Source organism: Phyllobates terribilis, unplaced genomic scaffold (genome assembly GCF_046119375.1).
Source record: "Phyllobates terribilis strain yellow unplaced genomic scaffold, ASM4611937v1 Scaffold_393__1_contigs__length_1774422, whole genome shotgun sequence".
NCBI classification, from domain to species: domain Eukaryota; kingdom Metazoa; phylum Chordata; class Amphibia; order Anura; family Dendrobatidae; genus Phyllobates; species Phyllobates terribilis.
In genome coordinates this window covers 1,088,722-1,114,491 of record NW_027363153.1, presented here as the reverse complement: position 1 = coordinate 1,114,491, position 25,770 = coordinate 1,088,722, and the positions used below count along the sequence as shown (strand labels likewise).

Genomic DNA, 25,770 nt, shown 5'->3' with positions numbered 1-25,770 from the left:
TGAACTCAAAGGTATTTCCCTCAACGTGAGAGGCATAAAATCTAACACGAGAAGAACTGCTCTTTTTAATTTTTTTACGTGTTTTACTGCATCTGTATTTTTTCTGCAAGAATGTAATATCCCACATGAAATGTCATATCAAAAATATAAAGATGAGTGGAAGTGTGGGCCATCTGTCTGGTCCGGATCGAATGCTGCAGGATCAGCGGGTGTAGCCATACTTTTTAAAGGGAACGTTTTAATTGATTTTATTCAGGAAATTTTACCAGGTCGTATTTTATTAGTGAAAGCTTTTATTGATGGTATTAGATGGCAGTTTTTAAATTTTTATGGATCCCCAGAGAAAAATGAAAGAGCCGAAATGCTTGATCTTTTACCATTATTTATTAATAACTCTGAACCTTTTATCTTAGCAGGGGATTTTAATTGTGTTTTAAAAGGTGAAAACCGGCGCTCCAGCTCTGTAAGCAGGAACTACGATAAAACCTCAGGTATGCTACATGATATAGTCAAAGATGCTAAATTGATAGACATATATAAAGAGTGTCATAGTGACAGCCCAGAGGACGCCGGTTTCACTTGGAGCAATGCTAATTGTAGCTCTAGGATTGATTTTATTTTTGGTTCAGATAAAACAATACCTGCCAAATGTGAAGTTTTAACTAATATATTTTCAGACCATAAACTTTTATCCTTTACCATAAAAGTAAATGACAACAAAAAATGTGGTAAGAAAAGCTGGAAAATGAACGTATCCCTTTTAACCGACCCGCAGATTTTATCAGATTTTATTGAGTTTTATAGGAAATGTAGAAAAGGGAAAAAAACAAATGAGACTATGAGTGTATGGTGGGATAGAATGAAAGTAAAAATAAAAGACTTTTTTATTAAAAAGAGTATATGTAGAGCCAAAGAAAAATATGAAGAATATAGAATTTTAAATACCCGCCTACAAACATTATTTAAGCTCAGAGACAATGGGATAGATGTACAAGTTGATATTTCAAACTTAAAAGAAGAGATTTCAAAATGGCTAGAACAAAAAGGAAAAGAGATAATTTTTCGTTCTAGAGTACAACATATAGAAGAAAATGAAAAGTGTTCCAGATATTTTTTTAGGAAAAATAAAAAAGAAAAAGTGATAATTGACCATATAGATGGTGAGAATAATATAAAAAATATGCTGGGTAAAGTTGAGGTTTTTTTTTCTAATCTTTTTAATTGAAAAAATATAGATAATAAATTAATGGATGATTCGCTGCAAGGACTAACAGCTGTTTTAGATCCCGCATCCCAAGAGTTTTTATCCCAAGTTTTAACGGAACAAGAAGTGTTAAAAACTATTAAAAGTTTTAAAACTGGAAAGGTCCCTGGTCCTGATGGCATCCCAATAGAATTTTATATATGTTTTTATGATATTTTAAAAGATGATTTGTTTTATTTGTTTACTGAGGTTTTTAATAATAAGGTTTTATTAAATTCCTGGAAGAAAGGTGAAGTCTCCCTCCTATATAAAAAAGGTGATAAATCAAAATTAGAAAACTGGAGACCAATAACACTTTTAAATTGTGACTATAAAATAATGGCTAAAATTTGTGCAAATCGTCTAAAAGAAGTCATCAGCAAAGTTATTCATTCTAATCAAGTGTGTGGGGTGCCGGGGCGCAGTATATGGGACAATCTGAATTTAGTGAAAGACTGTATTGAGGATGTGAAAGACAGAAAGGGGAAAATGGCGATTTTATCTATTGATTTTGAAAAAGCATTTGACCGTGTCTCACACTTTTATCTTTTTAAAGTTTTAGAGAAAATGGGCATACCAGAAGGGTTTTTACTATCGCTTAAAGCATTTTACAAGGATTGTACAAGTAAGATTTTAGTGAATGGTTTTAAGACACAAGAGGTATTTTTACGGTCAGGGGTGAAACAGGGATGCCCTCTGTCCCCCTTACTGTTTATCTGTGCACTGGAACCAATGTTATGTGCAATACGCCAAAATAAACAGATATGCGGTGTCCCTCTGCCTGGAAGCGGTGGTTTGGAGGCCAAGGTTGTAGGCTACATGGATGACGTGGCGGTCTTGTGTACAGATGCACCATCACTTACGGCCACTCTCCATCAAGTGCAATCCTTTTGCCTAGCTTCTGGTTTTAAAATCAATTTTAATAAGTGTAACATTTTAAGTGTTGGGGGGATGATTTTACGTGATGTACCAATTAATGTCTCCGAATCCATTTCCATTTTAGGTATATCATTCACTGAAAATAATGATGGTTATAATAGTTGGGAAACAGTTACACAGAAAGTAAATACGAAAATATGTATGTGGAACATGAGGAGACTTACAATGGAGGGTAAAGTATTGGTTTTAAAGATGGTGATTTTACCTCTTTTATTGTATCTTAGCATGGTTTTCCCCCCGCCTGTTAATGTTTTAAAAAAGATAACCAAAACCTGTTTTACCTTCTTTTGGAACTCAAAAATGGAAAAGCTGAAAAGAGAAATCGTGATGAAATCAAAAGTAAAAGGTGGTAAAGATTTTCCAGATTTTAATAGGTTTCTTTTAATCCATCTGTTCGTTTACTGTTTTAATGCCCTTTTTAAGAATCACTATTGGTCCTTTTTTATGCGTTTTAATACAGGATTTTTTATGAGAAAGTTTGGATGGTATGAAGTTAATATATCTGTGCCCCATGCTTTTAATTTGTCGACGCATTATGAGATTTTAAGGAAAATAGTGTCCGATTTTAATTTAGGGACTAAGAAAATAGAGGAATTAAGAAATAGTAAGAAACTAAATAAAGAAATACGTAAAAGTGAGGAAATATGTAATGTTGACAGATATGATGATGACAAATCTATGTCTATCTGGAAAATGATTAACGTTTTTTATCTTTTTAATGAACAGAGAGATCTGGCTTGGAGTTGCATGCACCGCTGTCTTCCTTGCCGGGCATTCCAATACAGAAGAGGATTTGTGAGGTCTGCCATCTGCCAAAGAACCGGATGCCAAGACGAGGAAACGGTGGAACATCTATTATGGACATGTAATTTTGCAAAGGATTTCTGGAGAAGACTGCTCCCCCTACTGGAAAGGGTGGCAGACCTCAAGGACTTTACATATAAAACTGTGCTATACGGACTTATGGAATGCCCCACAATGGACCAGTACACAATGGCTTGGAAGACAGTGAACTGCGCCAAGTCATCTCTCTGGAAAGCGCGCAACATTGCTATTTTTAAACAAGATGTTTTATCAGTGAATGATGTTTTAAGTTTATGTTTATGTGAAATGTATACTTATTATTTAATTGACAAAAAGAAGAATGTACATATTTCCAAAAAATGGCTTGTTGACCAATGGAACCTAATTATTTAAAATCTTTGTATTTTTTTGTTTTGTAAATTTCATTTGTCTTTTAACGTTTGGTATTTGTGTAATTATGCTTGTAATTTGTTAAAGTTTTAATAAACGGTTTTATCCCTCTGCAGGGGATAGCCAAATTAAAAAAAATCTGTTCTTATCAGTTTAATATCTGATACGTCCCCTATCTGGGGACCATATATTAAATGGATTTTTAGAACAGGGAGATGGAAAAAGAGCTTGCTCTGTCCACTCCACGCATTGACCTGGTATTGCAGTATCTCCAGGACCGGTGCACCCCTTCTTTAATGCAGTTTCTAAAATCAGAAAGAATTGAATTCAATGTTTTTTGTTCATTTTGCTTGTTTGTCGGATTTTGGGATGGACTCTTTGGCTTTGCTTTTCTTCTCCTCATTGGATTTTTCATGTTCAAAGTTGCAGAAGCCAGATTACAAGCTCATTTTGGTTCAACTTCAGCAACTGTGCATTGCATTGCCATGTAATGTGATGCAATGCTATCTTTCTAGCTCTCCCTTTTTACTTCCTTTTGGATAAACAGACATATTAGGCAAGCATTTTGGAGCTTTCACCTAAATAACTACAGGTGGTGAGATAAGCTGCACAATATAATTGACCTTTCAGTATATTGTTGCACACACACCATCTATTTAGCAAATGCCCTTGTTATCAACAGCAGCCTTTTAAACTCACCTGAGCTAACAGGTATGTGCGCTGGTTACTCTGCTGCGCTTAAAATTTCTTTTTTGGTTTGCTACAATGCCTTTTCTGAAACGTTGTCTCCCTCTGCTGGAACACTGACTTCTTTCATTTAATGCCTGCAGACTATAAAAGAGAACCCAACCCAAAAAGTTTGGTTGATTAGTCTGTGGCATTCTGTTAAACTGTTGCTTATGGCGGTCTCTGTGAGCTTCTCAGCGACATTCAGCCAGCCAGGTATCCTGCCTGCAGTAGATGGAATGTGGCAATGGAACGCTGGCTGCGCGTGTCATAATAGGCTCTGAGCCTTTATATACCTGTGCACAGCAGCAGCCACCTTCAGTCTGCTGCTGGACAGCCAGCAGCAGCAGCAGCAGGAGAGGTATGTAATCAGGAGCCCTCCTGCTAAGGGTAGACAGCTGCTCGTTCCACCCCACCCCCCGCCTTAATTGGTTCTCCTCCCTTCCAACGGTGTTGAGGCGGGTGGGAACAGCAGGGGGTGAAGGTGCTGTGTTTAAAGAGGTGGAGTTATGCAGATCTAAAACGCGTGGATTGCAGCAGCAGCAAGCCGAAAAGTGCAGGCATGTAAGGGATCTAGAGGTTGACAACATGTCTTCTTAACGGGAGTCCAGGAGCTCATCTCCACAAATGGACTTTTCAGGATCCTTGGGTGGCTCCGTAGTTTGAAACCAATTCTGGTTATCGCTTCTCGGCCTTTTGGCTAAGATCAAGTGTAGTATCTGTTCTTATCAGTTTAATATCTGATACGTCCCCTATCTGGGGACCATATATTAAATGGATTTTTAGAACAGGGAGATGGAAAAAGAGCTTGCTCTGTCCACTCCACGCATTGACCTGGTATTGCAGTATCTCCAGGACCGGTGCACCCCTTCTTTAATGCATTTTCTAAAATCAGAAAGAATTGAATTCAATGTTTTTTGTTCATTTTGCTTGTTTGTCGGATTTTGGGATGGACTCTTTGGCTTTGCTTTTCTTCTCCTCATTGGATTTTTCATGTTCAAAGTTGCAGAAGCCAGATTACAAGCTCATTTTGGTTCAACTTCAGCAACTGTGCATTGCATTGCCATGTAATGTGATGCAATGCTATCTTTCTAGCTCTCCCTTTTTACTTCCTTTTGGATAAACAGACATATTAGGCAAGCATTTTGGAGCTTTCACCTAAATAACTACAGGTGGTGAGATAAGCTGCACAATATAATTGACCTTTCAGTAAATTGTTGCACACACACCATCTATTTAGCAAATGCCCTTGTTATCAACAGCAGCCTTTTAAACTCACCTGAGCTAACAGGTATGTGCGCTGGTTACTCTGCTGCGCTTAAAATTTCTTTTTTGGTTTGCTACAATGCCTTTTCTGAAACGTTGTCTCCTTCTGCTGGAACACTGACTTCTTTCATTTAATGCCTGCAGACTATAAAAGAGAACCCAACCCAAAAAGTTTGGTTGATTAGTCTGTGGCATTCTGTTAAACTGTTGCTTATGGCGGTCTCTGTGAGCTTCTCAGCGACATTCAGCCAGCCAGGTATCCTGCCTGCAGTAGATGGAATGTGGCAATGGAACGCTGGCTGCGCGTGTCATAATAGGCTCTGAGCCTTTATATACCTGTGCACAGCAGCAGCCACCTTCAGTCTGCTGCTGGACAGCCAGCAGCAGCAGCAGCAGGAGAGGTATGTAATCAGGAGCCCTCCTGCTAAGGGTAGACAGCTGCTCGTTCCACCCCACCCCCCGCCTTAATTGGTTCTCCTCCCTTCCAACGGTGTTGAGGCGGGTGGGAACAGCAGGGGGTGAAGGTGCTGTGTTTAAAGAGGTGGAGTTATGCAGATCTAAAACGCGTGGATTGCAGCAGCAGCAAGCCGAAAAGTGCAGGCATGTAAGGGATCTAGAGGTTGACAACATGTCTTCTTAACGGGAGTCCAGGAGCTCATCTCCACAAATGGACTTTTCAGGATCCTTGGGTGGCTCCGTAGTTTGAAACCAATTCTGGTTATCGCTTCTCGGCCTTTTGGCTAAGATCAAGTGTAGTATCTGTTCTTATCAGTTTAATATCTGATACGTCCCCTATCTGGGGACCATATATTAAATGGATTTTTAGAACAGGGAGATGGAAAAAGAGCTTGCTCTGTCCACTCCACGCATTGACCTGGTATTGCAGTATCTCCAGGACCGGTGCACCCCTTCTTTAATGCAGTTTCTAAAATCAGAAAGAATTGAATTCAATGTTTTTTGTTCATTTTGCTTGTTTGTCGGATTTTGGGATGGACTCTTTGGCTTTGCTTTTCTTCTCCTCATTGGATTTTTCATGTTCAAAGTTGCAGAAGCCAGATTACAAGCTCATTTTGGTTCAACTTCAGCAACTGTGCATTGCATTGCCATGTAATGTGATGCAATGCTATCTTTCTAGCTCTCCCTTTTTACTTCCTTTTGGATAAACAGACATATTAGGCAAGCATTTTGGAGCTTTCACCTAAATAACTACAGGTGGTGAGATAAGCTGCACAATATAATTGACCTTTCAGTATATTGTTGCACACACACCATCTATTTAGCAAATGCCCTTGTTATCAACAGCAGCCTTTTAAACTCACCTGAGCTAACAGGTATGTGCGCTGGTTACTCTGCTGCGCTTAAAATTTATTTTTTGGTTTGCTACAATGCCTTTTCTGAAACGTTGTCTCCTTCTGCTGGAACACTGACTTCTTTCATTTAATGCCTGCAGACTATAAAAGAGAACCCAACCCAAAAAGTTTGGTTGATTAGTCTGTGGCATTCTGTTAAACTGTTGCTTATGGCGGTCTCTGTGAGCTTCTCAGCGACATTCAGCCAGCCAGGTATCCTGCCTGCAGTAGATGGAATGTGGCAATGGAACGCTGGCTGCGCGTGTCATAATAGGCTCTGAGCCTTTATATACCTGTGCACAGCAGCAGCCACCTTCAGTCTGCTGCTGGACAGCCAGCAGCAGCAGCAGCAGGAGAGGTATGTAATCAGGAGCCCTCCTGCTAAGGGTAGACAGCTGCTCGTTCCACCCCACCCCCCGCCTTAATTGGTTCTCCTCCCTTCCAACGGTGTTGAGGCGGGTGGGAACAGCAGGGGGTGAAGGTGCTGTGTTTAAAGAGGTGGAGTTATGCAGATCTAAAACGCGTGGATTGCAGCAGCAGCAAGCCGAAAAGTGCAGGCATGTAAGGGATCTAGAGGTTGACAACATGTCTTCTTAACGGGAGTCCAGGAGCTCATCTCCACAAATGGACTTTTCAGGATCCTTGGGTGGCTCCGTAGTTTGAAACCAATTCTGGTTATCACTTCTCGGCCTTTTGGCTAAGATCAAGTGTAGTATCTGTTCTTATCAGTTTAATATCTGATACGTCCCCTATCTGGGGACCATATATTAAATGGATTTTTAGAACAGGGAGATGGAAAAAGAGCTTGCTCTGTCCACTCCACGCATTGACCTGGTATTGCAGTATCTCCAGGACCGGTGCACCCCTTCTTTAATGCAGTTTCTAAAATCAGAAAGAATTGAATTCAATGATTTTTGTTCATTTTGCTTGTTTGTCGGATTTTGGGATGGACTCTTTGGCTTTGCTTTTCTTCTCCTCATTGGATTTTTCATGTTCAAAGTTGCAGAAGCCAGATTACAAGCTCATTTTGGTTCAACTTCAGCAACTGTGCATTGCATTGCCATGTAATGTGATGCAATGCTATCTTTCTAGCTCTCCCTTTTTACTTCCTTTTGGATAAACAGACATATTAGGCAAGCATTTTGGAGCTTTCACCTAAATAACTACAGGTGGTGAGATAAGCTGCACAATATAATTGACCTTTCAGTATATTGTTGCACACACACCATCTATTTAGCAAATGCCCTTGTTATCAACAGCAGCCTTTTAAACTCACCTGAGCTAACAGGTATGTGCGCTGGTTACTCTGCTGCGCTTAAAATTTATTTTTTGGTTTGCTACAATGCCTTTTCTGAAACGTTGTCTCCCTCTGCTGGAACACTGACTTCTTTCATTTAATGCCTGCAGACTATAAAAGAGAACCCAACCCAAAAAGTTTGGTTGATTAGTCTGTGGCATTCTGTTAAACTGTTGCTTATGGCGGTCTCTGTGAGCTTCTCAGCGACATTCAGCCAGCCAGGTATCCTGCCTGCAGTAGATGGAATGTGGCAATGGAACGCTGGCTGCGCGTGTCATAATAGGCTCTGAGCCTTTATATACCTGTGCACAGCAGCAGCCACCTTCAGTCTGCTGCTGGACAGCCAGCAGCAGCAGCAGCAGGAGAGGTATGTAATCAGGAGCCCTCCTGCTAAGGGTAGACAGCTGCTCGTTCCACCCCACCCCCCGCCTTAATTGGTTCTCCTCCCTTCCAACGGTGTTGAGGCGGGTGGGAACAGCAGGGGGTGAAGGTGCTGTGTTTAAAGAGGTGGAGTTATGCAGATCTAAAACGCGTGGATTGCAGCAGCAGCAAGCCGAAAAGTGCAGGCATGTAAGGGATCTAGAGGTTGACAACATGTCTTCTTAACGGGAGTCCAGGAGCTCATCTCCACAAATGGACTTTTCAGGATCCTTGGGTGGCTCCGTAGTTTGAAACCAATTCTGGTTATCGCTTCTCGGCCTTTTGGCTAAGATCAAGTGTAGTATCTGTTCTTATCAGTTTAATATCTGATACGTCCCCTATCTGGGGACCATATATTAAATGGATTTTTAGAACAGGGAGATGGAAAAAGAGCTTGCTCTGTCCACTCCACGCATTGACCTGGTATTGCAGTATCTCCAGGACCGGTGCACCCCTTCTTTAATGCAGTTTCTAAAATCAGAAAGAATTGAATTCAATGTTTTTTGTTCATTTTGCTTGTTTGTCGGATTTTGGGATGGACTCTTTGGCTTTGCTTTTCTTCTCCTCATTGGATTTTTCATGTTCAAAGTTGCAGAAGCCAGATTACAAGCTCATTTTGGTTCAACTTCAGCAACTGTGCATTGCATTGCCATGTAATGTGATGCAATGCTATCTTTCTAGCTCTCCCTTTTTACTTCCTTTTGGATAAACAGACATATTAGGCAAGCATTTTGGAGCTTTCACCTAAATAACTACAGGTGGTGAGATAAGCTGCACAATATAATTGACCTTTCAGTATATTGTTGCACACACACCATCTATTTAGCAAATGCCCTTGTTATCAACAGCAGCCTTTTAAACTCACCTGAGCTAACAGGTATGTGCGCTGGTTACTCTGCTGCGCTTAAAATTTCTTTTTTGGTTTGCTACAATGCCTTTTCTGAAACGTTGTCTCCCTCTGCTGGAACACTGACTTCTTTCATTTAATGCCTGCAGACTATAAAAGAGAACCCAACCCAAAAAGTTTGGTTGATTAGTCTGTGGCATTCTGTTAAACTGTTGCTTATGGCGGTCTCTGTGAGCTTCTCAGCGACATTCAGCCAGCCAGGTATCCTGCCTGCAGTAGATGGAATGTGGCAATGGAACGCTGGCTGCGCGTGTCATAATAGGCTCTGAGCCTTTATATACCTGTGCACAGCAGCAGCCACCTTCAGTCTGCTGCTGGACAGCCAGCAGCAGCAGCAGCAGGAGAGGTATGTAATCAGGAGCCCTCCTGCTAAGGGTAGACAGCTGCTCGTTCCACCCCACCCCCCGCCTTAATTGGTTCTCCTCCCTTCCAACGGTGTTGAGGCGGGTGGGAACAGCAGGGGGTGAAGGTGCTGTGTTTAAAGAGGTGGAGTTATGCAGATCTAAAACGCGTGGATTGCAGCAGCAGCAAGCCGAAAAGTGCAGGCATGTAAGGGATCTAGAGGTTGACAACATGTCTTCTTAACGGGAGTCCAGGAGCTCATCTCCACAAATGGACTTTTCAGGATCCTTGGGTGGCTCCGTAGTTTGAAACCAATTCTGGTTATCGCTTCTCGGCCTTTTGGCTAAGATCAAGTGTAGTATCTGTTCTTATCAGTTTAATATCTGATACGTCCCCTATCTGGGGACCATATATTAAATGGATTTTTAGAACAGGGAGATGGAAAAAGAGCTTGCTCTGTCCACTCCACGCATTGACCTGGTATTGCAGTATCTCCAGGACCGGTGCACCCCTTCTTTAATGCAGTTTCTAAAATCAGAAAGAATTGAATTCAATGTTTTTTGTTCATTTTGCTTGTTTGTCGGATTTTGGGATGGACTCTTTGGCTTTGCTTTTCTTCTCCTCATTGGATTTTTCATGTTCAAAGTTGCAGAAGCCAGATTACAAGCTCATTTTGGTTCAACTTCAGCAACTGTGCATTGCATTGCCATGTAATGTGATGCAATGCTATCTTTCTAGCTCTCCCTTTTTACTTCCTTTTGGATAAACAGACATATTAGGCAAGCATTTTGGAGCTTTCACCTAAATAACTACAGGTGGTGAGATAAGCTGCACAATATAATTGACCTTTCAGTATATTGTTGCACACACACCATCTATTTAGCAAATGCCCTTGTTATCAACAGCAGCCTTTTAAACTCACCTGAGCTAACAGGTATGTGCGCTGGTTACTCTGCTGCGCTTAAAATTTCTTTTTTGGTTTGCTACAATGCCTTTTCTGAAACGTTGTCTCCTTCTGCTGGAACACTGACTTCTTTCATTTAATGCCTGCAGACTATAAAAGAGAACCCAACCCAAAAAGTTTGGTTGATTAGTCTGTGGCATTCTGTTAAACTGTTGCTTATGGCGGTCTCTGTGAGCTTCTCAGCGACATTCAGCCAGCCAGGTATCCTGCCTGCAGTAGATGGAATGTGGCAATGGAACGCTGGCTGCGCGTGTCATAATAGGCTCTGAGCCTTTATATACCTGTGCACAGCAGCAGCCACCTTCAGTCTGCTGCTGGACAGCCAGCAGCAGCAGCAGCAGGAGAGGTATGTAATCAGGAGCCCTCCTGCTAAGGATAGACAGCTGCTCGTTCCACCCCACCCCCCGCCTTAATTGGTTCTCCTCCCTTCCAATGGTGTTGAGGCGGGTGGGAACAGCAGGGGGTGAAGGTGCTGTGTTTAAAGAGGTGGAGTTATGCAGATCTAAAACGCGTGGATTGCAGCAGCAGCAAGCCGAAAAGTGCAGGCATGTAAGGGATCTAGAGGTTGACAACATGTCTTCTTAACGGGAGTCCAGGAGCTCATCTCCACAAATGGACTTTTCAGGATCCTTGGGTGGCTCCGTAGTTTGAAACCAATTCTGGTTATCGCTTCTCGGCCTTTTGGCTAAGACCAAGTGTCTTGTCTGGGGTCCTTGAGTGTTTTCCCTTGGCCTTCCGGCATCGCCATCTTGATGGCTTAAGCCGGTTGCTGCTTTAGGGGGAGAACGAGGAGGAACGAGAGAGTGATCATAATGGGCGTGAAGATACGCTATGCTGGGACCGATGACAATCGGGTTCGCAATGCATTCCGCATTGAAGTTGATGCTGCTGTCAGAGAGCGTTTCAATCTGTCGTATATGGTGCACGAGGTGATCTTCAAAATCCTGGAAGTGACAAGAGAAAACATCGTCTGCCTGCAGGAATCCCGGAAAGAAGGACGGTATGTCTTGGTGCTACAATCTATGGCGGCTTGCCGGAACCTGTATAAGAAGTTGAGGGAGCAGGAGAAGAATCCAACCTTGCATGGTTTGACTTTTACAGTCTTGTACTCCAAAGGTGATGTTCCCCTAGTCATATTTATGTATAATCCCTTTGTGCACGAACATGACATTGCGACTTTTCTTAAGAGGCATTGTGACTTTGTGAGCAACAGTCACAAAATCATGAACGAGGAGAACTTATGGACTGGCAAATACAGATATTTTGTCAGATTTGGGGAAAGTTCTTCGGAGCCTGGAGGTGTTCATTACCCTCCCCAAAGTTTCTCTATCGGGAGAGATAGGGGTATTCTCTTCTTTCCTGAGGCCCCAGTTTTTTGCAGGAAATGTAAGAAGTACGGACACTTACAAGAGGTTTGTACTGCTGTGCCTGTTTGCTCCAAGTGCAACCAAAGTGGGCATGTTGCTAAGGACTGTACCAATCCAATTGTTTGCAATGCTTGTGGTATGGAGGGGCATGCCTTTAAGGATTGTACTCGTCGTGCGAACGAGGGCAAGGCAAGGGCATACTCTGAGGTGGTCTCGAACTCTCCGAGGCCTAAGAGTGTGGCACCTGAGGCCGCAGTTTCTTCCAGGGTGAAGGTAGTGGAACAGCGTGTGGAGACTGCTCCAGTGAGGGCGTCTGCTGACCTACTGGTGGAGCCCGGGAGAGTGGAAGAGGTTCTGGCAGCTGAGATGGACATTTCTTCCTATCAGGGGGGTTTCATTGACTCCTTTTGTGAAGAACGTGAGGGAGCCTTGGAAATCCCAGGGGACCCGGCTCTCAGTTGGAGCAGTGAAAGTATGGATGAAGAGGGAGCTGGAGGTCAAGGAGACTTCACTGAGACTGGGGTAAGGTCTTCTGAGGAACCGGACCGCGCTAAGAATAAAAGGGCCCGGTTGTCTGAACCATCAAGTAGCCAATGCGTGGCAAGTCCGGTGAGTGAGCGGGATTACCCAGTGGTTTCTCTTTCTCCTGCGTCAACGGCTTACCTGGAGGAGAATTTGGAGTCCACTATCTTTCAGCTAAGTGGCAGTTCGCCGGATGACAAAGGATAAGGAAGGCATGTTTTTTTGCTGAGACTGGTGTTTCTGGTTTTTGAGCCAAAGAATGGTCTCTAAACCAAATTGGGACATTGCGTCCCTTAATGTAAGACTTTTAAAGTCTAGAGTTAGAAGATCTGTGATTCTGGACTTCTTACATAACCATTCTTTTGATATTATGTGTCTACAGGAGTGTGGTATAGAAGAACCCCTGGAAGACGCTGATTGGCCATATGGCCAGCATATCTGGTCTGGCTCTAGTGGGAATAAAAATGATGGAGTTGGGATAGTATTAAATAATAGAAATTTTGTTTTTGAATATTATAAGGTAATAGAGGTGGGTCGTTGCATCTCTGCAGTTGTGTGTGGGAGGGGGTGGAAAGTTAAAATTATAAATATTTATGGTCCTACAAAAAAAGAAGACAGGTTAAGTTTATTAGATAAATTATGTTTAGAATTACCTGGTAGGATCCCTGTGATAGTAACAGGTGATTTTAACTGTGTAACTGAGGGGAAAGTTGATGCCTCAGGAAAAAAATTGGCAAACATTATTTCTGATTTTTTCTTTTTTGATGCTGCTGAGGTTTATTTGAGGAAGCCACCACCACCAACCTATAAAGCTGACAGGGGTGGGATAACATCTAGGATTGATAGGATGTTTTTTTCTAAAAATATAATATGTGATGGTTTTTCTCAATTTTCAGTTCCTTTTTCGGACCATGTGTGCCTGAAAGGTGAGTTTAGAGGGGATTTAAGGCGGGTGCATGGGAGAGGTGTGTGGAAATTGAATGTGAGTTTGCTTGAGGATGAGAGAATTGTGAATGATTTTAAGAAAAAATATAGTTGGTGTAAATCTCAAAAGAGTAAGTTTGAAAGTGTGTTGGTGTGGTGGGATTGGATGAAGCATGAAGTGCAAAAGTTTTTTCGTCGATGGGGCTATAAAAAGGTTGCCATGGTTAGGAGTCAATATAAAGATTTAATGATGAGGGTGGAATGGCTGGAGAAAATGAGGATGTGTGGTGTGGATGTGGATGATTTGTTAAGAAGTGCGAGAGAGGATTTGAAGAGGACTTTGGAGAGGAAGGGAAGGGAAATAATTTTTAGGTCAAAGGTGGTCCATCTTGATAAAGATGAAAAGTGTTCAAGATATTTCTTTAAAAAAATAAATGGTAAGAAGGAGGGTATGGAGGAGATTTTTGATGTGGATGGTGTTTGTGTGAGTGGGGAGGATGTAATGAAGGAAGTGGTCACGTTTTATGCTGAGTTGTTTGGCAGGAAGTGGGTGGATGAGAGTTTGAAAGAAGAAGTGCTTAAGACTTTGGATTGTAAGGTGGATAAGGATGGATGTTCTGGTCTATGTGAGGCAGTGATTGAGGAGGAAGTTAAGAAAGCGGTGTTTGGTGCAAGGAAAAATGTGACGCCTGGGAAGGATGGTTTGCCTGTGGAGCTATATGTTATGATGTGGGAAGTGATGGGTATGGATTTAGTGGAAGTGTGTCAGTTTATGTGGGAGAATGGGATGCTTGCGGGTTCAATGAAGGAGGGAGTGGTGGTCTTAATCCATAAGAAAGGGGATAAAAGGTGTTTGAGTAATTGGAGGCCAATTACGCTTCTGAACGCCGATTACAAGGTATTCAGTAAAATTTTGGCGTGTCGGATGCGTGTGGTTATAGCTGATGTGATTGGTAAAGATCAAGTGTGTGCAGTGCCTGGTAGATGTATGACGGATAATCTGTGTCTTTTAAGAGATGTGTTGTGGGATTGTAAAGTAAGAAAGCAGAAGTGTATGGTGATGGCTGTTGACTTTGAAAAGGCGTTTGATCGCGTGTCTCATGTGTTTCTATTTGAGGTTTTGCGTAGAATGGGATTTCCGGAGAAATTTGTGCGTGCCGTGAGAGGATTGTATGGGGAGGTGGTGAGTGAATTTCTGGTGAATGGGTTTTTGAGTGAGAAAGTGTGTATTAGGTCTGGTGTGAGGCAAGGTTGTCCCATGTCACCGGTATTATTTGTGTGTGTGATTGAGCCACTGCTGTGTATGATTCGGAAAGAGAAAGTGGTGCGTGGTTTGTTAGTGCCAGGGAGTGGTGGAATGACTGTGAAAGTCTTAGGATATATGGATGATGTAGTAGTGGTGAGTGAGAGTGTGGCCTCTATGGAGAGAGTAAAATTGTTGTTGAATTTTTTTTGTGGCGCGTCAGCGTTTCGTGTGAATTGGAACAAATGCATGTTTAAATGTTTTGGTGACAATAGGATTAAGATGGATGGTGTGGCTGGTGTGGATGGTGCAATTAAAGTGTTGGGAGTTTTTTTTAATGATGATTTGAAAGGTTATGAGAGTTGGGATGAATGTGGTGAGCGGATTGTGCGGAAGATGAATTTTTGGAAGTTACGTTCTTTGTCTTTGGTAGGGAAGGTTCTTATTATTAAGGCTGTTATTCTCCCTATTTTGCTTTATGTTTCTTGTATTTTTCCAGTGCCCTATAGGAAAATTAAAAAAGTGGAGAAACTAATTTTTGTGTTTTTTTGGGGCAGTAGGATGGAAAGACTTAAGAGAGAGATTTTGTTTAAGCAATATTTGTATGGGGGACTGAAGTTTCCGAATATTGAAGTGTTTCTAACATTGCATTTTATTAAGACTACGGTCATTTTGATTGGGAAGAATAATAAAGGGGCATTTATGTGTAAGTATTTGGCTGGATGGATGCTGTATGGTCTGAATTGGGTGAAGCGTGATAAGAATGTGTCTGTTGCTTTTAAGTGTCCTGAGTGGTATGGTTTGATTGAGAAGTTTGTGAGGAAGAATGATTTGTTAGCAGTTGCAATGAAAGACTTTACGTTTGTTAAGAAGGTGATGGGGAAGATGTGTGTGAATGAGTGTGAGAGTAATGTGGTGGGATTGCGTTCTATGGAAGTTGCGCGGGTATGGAAGAAGTTAAGCATTCAAGGTGTGTCGAATAGACAGCGAGATATAGTATGGATGGGCCTTCATAATATTTTGCCAGTGAGGGATTTTCAGAAGAAAAGAGATCTCATAAGATCTGCAGTATGTCCAAGGGATGGTTGTGGAGCGAATGAGACGGTGAGGCACCTTATGTGGGATTGTAATTTTGCGTATGATGTGTGGAAAGGTGTGGGTGGACTGTGTAAAGGGGTTGCTGGTGTGAAGTTTATTGATTGGAGAGTGGCTATGTTTGGTTTTGGTGCTAGTCGTCGTGGCCTAGAAAGGATGATGTGGTTTATTATGGTGTGTGTGCAGGAGAGCTTGTGGGATGTGAGAAATTTGTGTGTGTTTAAAAGAGTAAATTTAACAGTAAATGATTGTATTAGGTTGATCTTAGCAAGACTATATGTAATCTATTTGTGGGATACAAGAGAAGGTGGTGGTGGTGGAACAGATTCTGAAGGTGTGTGGAAATACCTTAAGTGGCAGGATATGGTTAAATACCGTTGATATTTTTTCTGGAAATTTCTCTGGCATAGGATTACTTGTTTGTATTTTTGTTGAATAATACTTTAATAAAGAAACCACAATGATGTTTATGAAGTGGCAGTATAACTTATGACGAAGTCTGGTTAACTGTTTGCTTATATCTAAACCTGAGTGGTTTTAAAAAAAAAAAAAAAAAAAAAAAAAAATCTGTTCTTATCAGTTTAATATCTGATACGTCCCCTATCTGGGGACCATATATTAAATGGATTTTTAGAACAGGGAGATGGAAAAAGAGCTTGCTCTGTCCACTCCACGCATTGACCTGGTATTGCAGTATCTCCAGGACCGGTGCACCCCTTCTTTAATGCAGTTTCTAAAATCAGAAAGAATTGAATTCAATGTTTTTTGTTCATTTTGCTTGTTTGTCGGATTTTGGGATGGACTCTTTGGCTTTGCTTTTCTTCTCCTCATTGGATTTTTCATGTTCAAAGTTGCAGAAGCCAGATTACAAGCTCATTTTGGTTCAACTTCAGCAACTGTGCATTGCATTGCCATGTAATGTGATGCAATGCTATCTTTCTAGCTCTCCCTTTTTACTTCCTTTTGGATAAACAGACATATTAGGCAAGCATTTTGGAGCTTTCACCTAAATAACTACAGGTGGTGAGATAAGCTGCACAATATAATTGACCTTTCAGTATATTGTTGCACACACACCATCTATTTAGCAAATGCCCTTGTTATCAACAGCAGCCTTTTAAACTCACCTGAGCTAACAGGTATGTGCGCTGGTTACTCTGCTGCGCTTAAAATTTCTTTTTTGGTTTGCTACAATGCCTTTTCTGAAACGTTGTCTCCTTCTGCTGGAACACTGACTTCTTTCATTTAATGCCTGCAGACTATAAAAGAGAACCCAACCCAAAAAGTTTGGTTGATTAGTCTGTGGCATTCTGTTAAACTGTTGCTTATGGCGGTCTCTGTGAGCTTCTCAGCGACATTCAGCCAGCCAGGTATCCTGCCTGCAGTAGATGGAATGTGGCAATGGAACGCTGGCTGCGCGTGTCATAATAGGCTCTGAGCCTTTATATACCTGTGCACAGCAGCAGCCACCTTCAGTCTGCTGCTGGACAGCCAGCAGCAGCAGCAGCAGCAGGAGAGGTATGTAATCAGGAGCCCTCCTGCTAAGGGTAGACAGCTGCTCGTTCCACCCCACCCCCCGCCTTAATTGGTTCTCCTCCCTTCCAACGGTGTTGAGGCGGGTGGGAACAGCAGGGGGTGAAGGTGCTGTGTTTAAAGAGGTGGAGTTATGCAGATCTAAAACGCGTGGATTGCAGCAGCAGCAAGCCGAAAAGTGCAGGCATGTAAGGGATCTAGAGGTTGACAACATGTCTTCTTAACGGGAGTCCAGGAGCTCATCTCCACAAATGGACTTTTCAGGATCCTTGGGTGGCTCCGTAGTTTGAAACCAATTCTGGTTATCGCTTCTCGGCCTTTTGGCTAAGATCAAGTGTAGTATCTGTTCTTATCAGTTTAATATCTGATACGTCCCCTATCTGGGGACCATATATTAAATGGATTTTTAGAACAGGGAGATGGAAAAAGAGCTTGCTCTGTCCACTCCACGCATTGACCTGGTATTGCAGTATCTCCAGGACCGGTGCACCCCTTCTTTAATGCAGTTTCTAAAATCAGAAAGAATTGAATTCAATGTTTTTTGTTCATTTTGCTTGTTTGTCGGATTTTGGGATGGACTCTTTGGCTTTGCTTTTCTTCTCCTCATTGGATTTTTCATGTTCAAAGTTGCAGAAGCCAGATTACAAGCTCATTTTGGTTCAACTTCAGCAACTGTGCATTGCATTGCCATGTAATGTGATGCAATGCTATCTTTCTAGCTCTCCCTTTTTACTTCCTTTTGGATAAGCAGACATATTAGGCAAGCATTTTGGAGCTTTCACCTAAATAACTACAGGTGGTGAGATAAGCTGCACAATATAATTGACCTTTCAGTATATTGTTGCACACACACCATCTATTTAGCAAATGCCCTTGTTATCAACAGCAGCCTTTTAAACTCACCTGAGCTAACAGGTATGTGCGCTGGTTACTCTGCTGCGCTTAAAATTTCTTTTTTGGTTTGCTACAATGCCTTTTCTGAAACGTTGTCTCCTTCTGCTGGAACACTGACTTCTTTCATTTAATGCCTGCAGACTATAAAAGAGAACCCAACCCAAAAAGTTTGGTTGATTAGTCTGTGGCATTCTGTTAAACTGTTGCTTATGGCGGTCTCTGTGAGCTTCTCAGCGACATTCAGCCAGCCAGGTATCCTGCCTGCAGTAGATGGAATGTGGCAATGGAACGCTGGCTGCGCGTGTCATAATAGGCTCTGAGCCTTTATATACCTGTGCACAGCAGCAGCCACCTTCAGTCTGCTGCTGGACAGCCAGCAGCAGCAGCAGCAGGAGAGGTATGTAATCAGGAGCCCTCCTGCTAAGGGTAGACAGCTGCTCGTTCCACCCCACCCCCCGCCTTAATTGGTTCTCCTCCCTTCCAACGGTGTTGAGGCGGGTGGGAACAGCAGGGGGTGAAGGTGCTGTGTTTAAAGAGGTGGAGTTATGCAGATCTAAAACGCGTGGATTGCAGCAGCAGCAAGCCGAAAAGTGCAGGCATGTAAGGGATCTAGAGGTTGACAACATGTCTTCTTAACGGGAGTCCAGGAGCTCATCTCCACAAATGGACTTTTCAGGATCCTTGGGTGGCTCCGTAGTTTGAAACCAATTCTGGTTATCGCTTCTCGGCCTTTTGGCTAAGATCAAGTGTAGTATCTGTTCTTATCAGTTTAATATCTGATACGTCCCCTATCTGGGGACCATATATTAAATGGATTTTTAGAACAGGGAGATGGAAAAAGAGCTTGCTCTGTCCACTCCACGCATTGACCTGGTATTGCAGTATCTCCAGGACCGGTGCACCCCTTCTTTAATGCAGTTTCTAAAATCAGAAAGAATTGAATTCAATGTTTTTTGTTCATTTTGCTTGTTTGTCGGATTTTGGGATGGACTCTTTGGCTTTGCTTTTCTTCTCCTCATTGGATTTTTCATGTTCAAAGTTGCAGAAGCCAGATTACAAGCTCATTTTGGTTCAACTTCAGCAACTGTGCATTGCATTGCCATGTAATGTGATGCAATGCTATCTTTCTAGCTCTCCCTTTTTACTTCCTTTTGGATAAACAGACATATTAGGCAAGCATTTTGGAGCTTTCACCTAAATAACTACAGGTGGTGAGATAAGCTGCACAATATAATTGACCTTTCAGTATATTGTTGCACACACACCATCTATTTAGCAAATGCCCTTGTTATCAACAGCAGCCTTTTAAACTCACCTGAGCTAACAGGTATGTGCGCTGGTTACTCTGCTGCGCTTAAAATTTCTTTTTTGGTTTGCTACAATGCCTTTTCTGAAACGTTGTCTCCTTCTGCTGGAACACTGACTTCTTTCATTTAATGCCTGCAGACTATAAAAGAGAACCCAACCCAAAAAGTTTGGTTGATTAGTCTGTGGCATTCTGTTAAACTGTTGCTTATGGCGGTCTCTGTGAGCTTCTCAGCGACATTCAGCCAGCCAGGTATCCTGCCTGCAGTAGATGGAATGTGGCAATGGAACGCTGGCTGCGCGTGTCATAATAGGCTCTGAGCCTTTATATACCTGTGCACAGCAGCAGCCACCTTCAGTCTGCTGCTGGACAGCCAGCAGCAGCAGCAGCAGCAGGAGAGGTATGTAATCAGGAGCCCTCCTGCTAAGGGTAGACAGCTGCTCGTTCCACCCCACCCCCCGCCTTAATTGGTTCTCCTCCCTTCCAACGGTGTTGAGGCGGGTGGGAACAGCAGGGGGTGAAGGTGCTGTGTTTAAAGAGGTGGAGTTATGCAGATCTAAAACGCGTGGATTGCAGCAGCAGCAAGCCGAAAAGTGCAGGCATGTAAGGGATCTAGAGGTTGACAACATGTCTTCTTAACGGGAGTCCAGGAGCTCATCTCCACAAATGGACTTTTCAGGATCCTTGGGTGGCTCCGTAGTTTGAAACCAATTCTGGTTATCGCTTCTCGGCCTTTTGGCTAAGATCAAGTGTAGTATCTGTTCTTATCAGTTTAATATCTGATACATCCCCTATCTGGGGACCATATATTAAATGGATTTTTAGAACAGGGAGATGGAAAAAGAGCTTGCTCTGTCCACTCCACGCATTGACCTGGTATTGCAGTATCTCCAGGACCGGTGCACCCCTTCTTTAATGCAGTTTCTAAAATCAGAAAGAATTGAATTCAATGTTTTTTGTTCATTTTGCTTGTTTGTCGGATTTTGGGATGGACTCTTTGGCTTTGCTTTTCTTCTCCTCATTGGATTTTTCATGTTCAAAGTTGCAGAAGCCAGATTACAAGCTCATTTTGGTTCAACTTCAGCAACTGTGCATTGCATTGCCATGTAATGTGATGCAATGCTATCTTTCTAGCTCTCCCTTTTTACTTCCTTTTGGATAAACAGACATATTAGGCAAGCATTTTGGAGCTTTCACCTAAATAACTACAGGTGGTGAGATAAGCTGCACAATATAATTGACCTTTCAGTATATTGTTGCACACACACCATCTATTTAGCAAATGCCCTTGTTATCAACAGCAGCCTTTTAAACTCACCTGAGCTAACAGGTATGTGCGCTGGTTACTCTGCTGCGCTTAAAATTTCTTTTTTGGTTTGCTACAATGCCTTTTCTGAAACGTTGTCTCCTTCTGCTGGAACACTGACTTCTTTCATTTAATGCCTGCAGACTATAAAAGAGAACCCAACCCAAAAAGTTTGGTTGATTAGTCTGTGGCATTCTGTTAAACTGTTGCTTATGGCGGTCTCTGTGAGCTTCTCAGCGACATTCAGCCAGCCAGGTATCCTGCCTGCAGTAGATGGAATGTGGCAATGGAACGCTGGCTGCGCGTGTCATAATAGGCTCTGAGCCTTTATATACCTGTGCACAGCAGCAGCCACCTTCAGTCTGCTGCTGGACAGCCAGCAGCAGCAGCAGCAGGAGAGGTATGTAATCAGGAGCCCTCCTGCTAAGGGTAGACAGCTGCTCGTTCCACCCCACCCCCCGCCTTAATTGGTTCTCCTCCCTTCCAACGGTGTTGAGGCGGGAGGGAACAGCAGGGGGTGAAGGTGCTGTGTTTAAAGAGGTGGAGTTATGCAGATCTAAAACGCGTGGATTGCAGCAGCAGCAAGCCGAAAAGTGCAGGCATGTAAGGGATCTAGAGGTTGACAACATGTCTTCTTAACGGGAGTCCAGGAGCTCATCTCCACAAATGGACTTTTCAGGATCCTTGGGTGGCTCCGTAGTTTGAAACCAATTCTGGTTATCGCTTCTCGGCCTTTTGGCTAAGATCAAGTGTAGTATCTGTTCTTATCAGTTTAATATCTGATACGTCCCCTATCTGGGGACCATATATTAAATGGATTTTTAGAACAGGGAGATGGAAAAAGAGCTTGCTCTGTCCACTCCACGCATTGACCTGGTATTGCAGTATCTCCAGGACCGGTGCACCCCTTCTTTAATGCAGTTTCTAAAATCAGAAAGAATTGAATTCAATGTTTTTTGTTCATTTTGCTTGTTTGTCGGATTTTGGGATGGACTCTTTGGCTTTGCTTTTCTTCTCCTCATTGGATTTTTCATGTTCAAAGTTGCAGAAGCCAGATTACAAGCTCATTTTGGTTCAACTTCAGCAACTGTGCATTGCATTGCCATGTAATGTGATGCAATGCTATCTTTCTAGCTCTCCCTTTTTACTTCCTTTTGGATAAACAGACATATTAGGCAAGCATTTTGGAGCTTTCACCTAAATAACTACAGGTGGTGAGATAAGCTGCACAATATAATTGACCTTTCAGTATATTGTTGCACACACACCATCTATTTAGCAAATGCCCTTGTTATCAACAGCAGCCTTTTAAACTCACCTGAGCTAACAGGTATGTGCGCTGCTTACTCTGCTGCGCTTAAAATTTCTTTTTTGGTTTGCTACAATGCCTTTTCTGAAACGTTGTCTCCTTCTGCTGGAACACTGACTTCTTTCATTTAATGCCTGCAGACTATAAAAGAGAACCCAACCCAAAAAGTTTGGTTGATTAGTCTGTGGCATTCTGTTAAACTGTTGCTTATGGCGGTCTCTGTGAGCTTCTCAGCGACATTCAGCCAGCCAGGTATCCTGCCTGCAGTAGATGGAATGTGGCAATGGAACGCTGGCTGCGCGTGTCATAATAGGCTCTGAGCCTTTATATACCTGTGCACAGCAGCAGCCACCTTCAGTCTGCTGCTGGACAGCCAGCAGCAGCAGCAGCAGGAGAGGTATGTAATCAGGAGCCCTCCTGCTAAGGGTAGACAGCTGCTCGTTCCACCCCACCCCCCGCCTTAATTGGTTCTCCTCCCTTCCAACGGTGTTGAGGCGGGTGGGAACAGCAGGGGGTGAAGGTGCTGTGTTTAAAGAGGTGGAGTTATGCAGATCTAAAACGCGTGGATTGCAGCAGCAGCAAGCCGAAAAGTGCAGGCATGTAAGGGATCTAGAGGTTGACAACATGTCTTCTTAACGGGAGTCCAGGAGCTCATCTCCACAAATGGACTTTTCAGGATCCTTGGGTGGCTCCGTAGTTTGAAACCAATTCTGGTTATCGCTTCTCGGCCTTTTGGCTAAGATCAAGTGTAGTATCTGTTCTTATCAGTTTAATATCTGATACGTCCCCTATCTGGGGACCATATATTAAATGGATTTTTAGAACAGGGAGATGGAAAAAGAGCTTGCTCTGTCCACTCCACGCATTGACCTGGTATTGCAGTATCTCCAGGACCGGTGCACCCCTTCTTTAATGCAGTTTCTAAAATCAGAAAGAATTGAATTCAATGTTTTTTGTTCATTTTGCTTGTTTGTCGGATTTTGGGATGGACTCTTTGGCTTTGCTTTTCTTCTCCTCATTGGATTTTTCATGTTCAAAGTTGCAGAAGCCAGATTACAAGCTCATTTTGGTTCAACTTCAGCAACTGTGCATTGCATTGCCATGTAATGTGATGCAATGCTATCTTTCTAGCTCTCCCTTTTTACTTCCTTTTGGATAAACAGACATATTAGGCAAGCATTTTGGAGCTTTCACCTAAATAACTACAGGTGGTGAGATAAGCTGCACAATATAATTGACCTTTCAGTATATTGTTGCACACACACCATCTATTTAGCAAATGCCCTTGTTATCAACAGCAGCCTTTTAAACTCACCTGAGCTAACAGGTATGTGCGCTGGTTACTCTGCTGCGCTTAAAATTTCTTTTTTGGTTTGCTACAATGCCTTTTCTGAAACGTTGTCTCCTTCTGCTGGAACACTGACTTCTTTCATTTAATGCCTGCAGACTATAAAAGAGAACCCAACCCAAAAAGTTTGGTTGATTAGTCTGTGGCATTCTGTTAAACTGTTGCTTATGGCGGTCTCTGTGAGCTTCTCAGCGACATTCAGCCAGCCAGGTATCCTGCCTGCAGTAGATGGAATGTGGCAATGGAACGCTGGCTGCGCGTGTCATAATAGGCTCTGAGCCTTTATATACCTGTGCACAGCAGCAGCCACCTTCAGTCTGCTGCTGGACAGCCAGCAGCAGCAGCAGCAGCAGAGGTATGTAATCAGGAGCCCTCCTGCTAAGGGTAGACAGCTGCTCGTTCCACCCCACCCCCCGCCTTAATTGGTTCTCCTCCCTTCCAACGGTGTTGAGGCGGGTGGGAACAGCAGGGGGTGAAGGTGCTGTGTTTAAAGAGGTGGAGTTATGCAGATCTAAAACGCGTGGATTGCAGCAGCAGCAAGCCGAAAAGTGCAGGCATGTAAGGGATCTAGAGGTTGACAACATGTCTTCTTAACGGGAGTCCAGGAGCCCATCTCCACAAATGGACTTTTCAGGATCCTTGGGTGGCTCCGTAGTTTGAAACCAATTCTGGTTATCGCTTCTCGGCCTTTTGGCTAAGATCAAGTGTAGTATCTGTTCTTATCAGTTTAATATCTGATACGTCCCCTATCTGGGGACCATATATTAAATGGATTTTTAGAACAGGGAGATGGAAAAAGAGCTTGCTCTGTCCACTCCACGCATTGACCTGGTATTGCAGTATCTCCAGGACCGGTGCACCCCTTCTTTAATGCAGTTTCTAAAATCAGAAAGAATTGAATTCAATGTTTTTTGTTCATTTTGCTTGTTTGTCGGATTTTGGGATGGACTCTTTGGCTTTGCTTTTCTTCTCCTCATTGGATTTTTCATGTTCAAAGTTGCAGAAGCCAGATTACAAGCTCATTTTGGTTCAACTTCAGCAACTGTGCATTGCATTGCCATGTAATGTGAAGCAATGCTATCTTTCTAGCTCTCCCTTTTTACTTCCTTTTGGATAAACAGACATATTAGGCAAGCATTTTGGAGCTTTCACCTAAATAACTACAGGTGGTGAGATAAGCTGCACAATATAATTGACCTTTCAGTATATTGTTGCACACACACCATCTATTTAGCAAATGCCCTTGTTATCAACAGCAGCCTTTTAAACTCACCTGAGCTAACAGGTATGTGCGCTGGTTACTCTGCTGCGCTTAAAATTTCTTTTTTGGTTTGCTACAATGCCTTTTCTGAAACGTTGTCTCCTTCTGCTGGAACACTGACTTCTTTCATTTAATGCCTGCAGACTATAAAAGAGAACCCAACCCAAAAAGTTTGGTTGATTAGTCTGTGGCATTCTGTTAAACTGTTGCTTATGGCGGTCTCTGTGAGCTTCTCAGCGACATTCAGCCAGCCAGGTATCCTGCCTGCAGTAGATGGAATGTGGCAATGGAACGCTGGCTGCGCGTGTCATAATAGGCTCTGAGCCTTTATATACCTGTGCACAGCAGCAGCCACCTTCAGTCTGCTGCTGGACAGCCAGCAGCAGCAGCAGGAGAGGTATGTAATCAGGAGCCCTCCTGCTAAGGGTAGACAGCTGCTCGTTCCACCCCACCCCCCGCCTTAATTGGTTCTCCTCCCTTCCAACGGTGTTGAGGCGGGTGGGAACAGCAGGGGGTGAAGGTGCTGTGTTTAAAGAGGTGGAGTTATGCAGATCTAAAACGCGTGGATTGCAGCAGCAGCAAGCCGAAAAGTGCAGGCATGTAAGGGATCTAGAGGTTGACAACATGTCTTCTTAACGGGAGTCCAGGAGCTCATCTCCACAAATGGACTTTTCAGGATCCTTGGGTGGCTCCGTAGTTTGAAACCAATTCTGGTTATCGCTTCTCGGCCTTTTGGCTAAGATCAAGTGTAGTATCTGTTCTTATCAGTTTAATATCTGATACGTCCCCTATCTGGGGACCATATATTAAATGGATTTTTAGAACAGGGAGATGGAAAAAGAGCTTGCTCTGTCCACTCCACGCATTGACCTGGTATTGCAGTATCTCCAGGACCGGTGCACCCCTTCTTTAATGCAGTTTCTAAAATCAGAAAGAATTGAATTCAATGTTTTTTGTTCATTTTGCTTGTTTGTCGGATTTTGGGATGGACTCTTTGGCTTTGCTTTTCTTCTCC

At 42.8% G+C, this 25,770-nt stretch overlaps 13 non-coding genes and 1 pseudogene across 13 annotated transcripts; all 14 read left to right on the top strand.

Annotated features, from left to right (window-relative positions):
- Positions 1–3,480: 3,480 nt before the first annotated feature.
- Positions 3,481–3,667, top strand: LOC141224426 (U2 spliceosomal RNA). Its single transcript, XR_012291848.1, has one exon. It is a non-coding gene; the product is annotated as a U2 spliceosomal RNA (small nuclear RNA).
- Positions 3,668–4,782: 1,115 nt separating this feature from the next.
- Positions 4,783–4,973, top strand: LOC141224770 (U2 spliceosomal RNA). Its single transcript, XR_012292104.1, has one exon. It is a non-coding gene; the product is annotated as a U2 spliceosomal RNA (small nuclear RNA).
- Positions 4,974–6,088: 1,115 nt separating this feature from the next.
- LOC141224769 (U2 spliceosomal RNA) lies at positions 6,089–6,279 on the top strand. The gene has a single exon (XR_012292103.1). It is a non-coding gene; the product is annotated as a U2 spliceosomal RNA (small nuclear RNA).
- A 1,115-nt stretch (positions 6,280–7,394) lies between these two features.
- On the top strand, positions 7,395–7,585 carry LOC141225029 (U2 spliceosomal RNA). The gene has a single exon (XR_012292355.1). It is a non-coding gene; the product is annotated as a U2 spliceosomal RNA (small nuclear RNA).
- Positions 7,586–8,700: 1,115 nt separating this feature from the next.
- LOC141224768 (U2 spliceosomal RNA) lies at positions 8,701–8,891 on the top strand. The gene has a single exon (XR_012292102.1). It is a non-coding gene; the product is annotated as a U2 spliceosomal RNA (small nuclear RNA).
- Positions 8,892–10,006: 1,115 nt separating this feature from the next.
- Positions 10,007–10,197, top strand: LOC141224767 (U2 spliceosomal RNA). Its single transcript, XR_012292101.1, has one exon. It is a non-coding gene; the product is annotated as a U2 spliceosomal RNA (small nuclear RNA).
- A 6,104-nt stretch (positions 10,198–16,301) lies between these two features.
- LOC141224456 (U2 spliceosomal RNA) lies at positions 16,302–16,517 on the top strand (annotated as a pseudogene).
- A 1,118-nt stretch (positions 16,518–17,635) lies between these two features.
- On the top strand, positions 17,636–17,826 carry LOC141224766 (U2 spliceosomal RNA). The gene has a single exon (XR_012292100.1). It is a non-coding gene; the product is annotated as a U2 spliceosomal RNA (small nuclear RNA).
- A 1,115-nt stretch (positions 17,827–18,941) lies between these two features.
- Positions 18,942–19,132, top strand: LOC141224765 (U2 spliceosomal RNA). Its single transcript, XR_012292099.1, has one exon. It is a non-coding gene; the product is annotated as a U2 spliceosomal RNA (small nuclear RNA).
- A 1,118-nt stretch (positions 19,133–20,250) lies between these two features.
- On the top strand, positions 20,251–20,441 carry LOC141225060 (U2 spliceosomal RNA). The gene has a single exon (XR_012292385.1). It is a non-coding gene; the product is annotated as a U2 spliceosomal RNA (small nuclear RNA).
- A 1,115-nt stretch (positions 20,442–21,556) lies between these two features.
- Positions 21,557–21,747, top strand: LOC141224764 (U2 spliceosomal RNA). Its single transcript, XR_012292098.1, has one exon. It is a non-coding gene; the product is annotated as a U2 spliceosomal RNA (small nuclear RNA).
- Positions 21,748–22,862: 1,115 nt separating this feature from the next.
- LOC141224762 (U2 spliceosomal RNA) lies at positions 22,863–23,053 on the top strand. The gene has a single exon (XR_012292096.1). It is a non-coding gene; the product is annotated as a U2 spliceosomal RNA (small nuclear RNA).
- Positions 23,054–24,168: 1,115 nt separating this feature from the next.
- LOC141224761 (U2 spliceosomal RNA) lies at positions 24,169–24,359 on the top strand. The gene has a single exon (XR_012292095.1). It is a non-coding gene; the product is annotated as a U2 spliceosomal RNA (small nuclear RNA).
- Positions 24,360–25,471: 1,112 nt separating this feature from the next.
- On the top strand, positions 25,472–25,662 carry LOC141224760 (U2 spliceosomal RNA). Its single transcript, XR_012292094.1, has one exon. It is a non-coding gene; the product is annotated as a U2 spliceosomal RNA (small nuclear RNA).
- Positions 25,663–25,770: the final 108 nt, after the last annotated feature.